Here is a 659-nt window from a genome sequence, read left to right on the forward strand (position 1 = left end):
AACCATCTCATCCTCTGTCGTCCCCTTCTCCTCCCACCTTCAATCTTTCCCAGCATCAGGGTCTTTTTCAAATGAGTCAGTTCTTTGCATTGGGTGGCCAGAGTATCGGGATTTCGGCTCCAGCATCAGTACTTCCAATGAATATTCGGGACTGATTTCCTTTAGGATGGACTGGTTGGACCTCCTTGCAGTCCAACTGACTCTCAAGAATCTTCTCCAACACCACAGTTCAAAATCATCAATTCCTTGGTGCTCAGCTTTCTTTATAGTCCAACTGTCACATCCATACATGTCTACTAGAAAAACCATAGCTTTACTAGATGAACCTTTGTTGGCAAAGTAATATCTCTGCTTTTTAACATGCTGTCTAGCTTGATCATAGCTTTTCTTCCAAGGAGCAAGCATTTTTTTCATTTCATGGCTGCAGTCACCATCTACAGTGATTTTGGAGTCCCCAAATTAAAGTTATGGCAGAAAGTGAAGAGGAACTCAAAAGCCTCTTGATAAAAGTGAAAGAGGAGAGTGAAAAAGTTGGCTTAAAGCTCAACATTCAGAAAACTAAGATCATGGCATCTGGTCCCATGACTTCATGGGAAATAGATGGAGAAACAGTGGAAACAGTGTCAGACTTTATTTTTTGAGGCTCCAAAATCACTGTA

This window comes from Bison bison, unplaced genomic scaffold (assembly GCF_000754665.1).
Source record: "Bison bison bison isolate TAMUID 2011002044 unplaced genomic scaffold, Bison_UMD1.0 scf7180017864092, whole genome shotgun sequence".
Taxonomy (NCBI): Eukaryota; Metazoa; Chordata; class Mammalia; order Artiodactyla; family Bovidae; genus Bison; species Bison bison.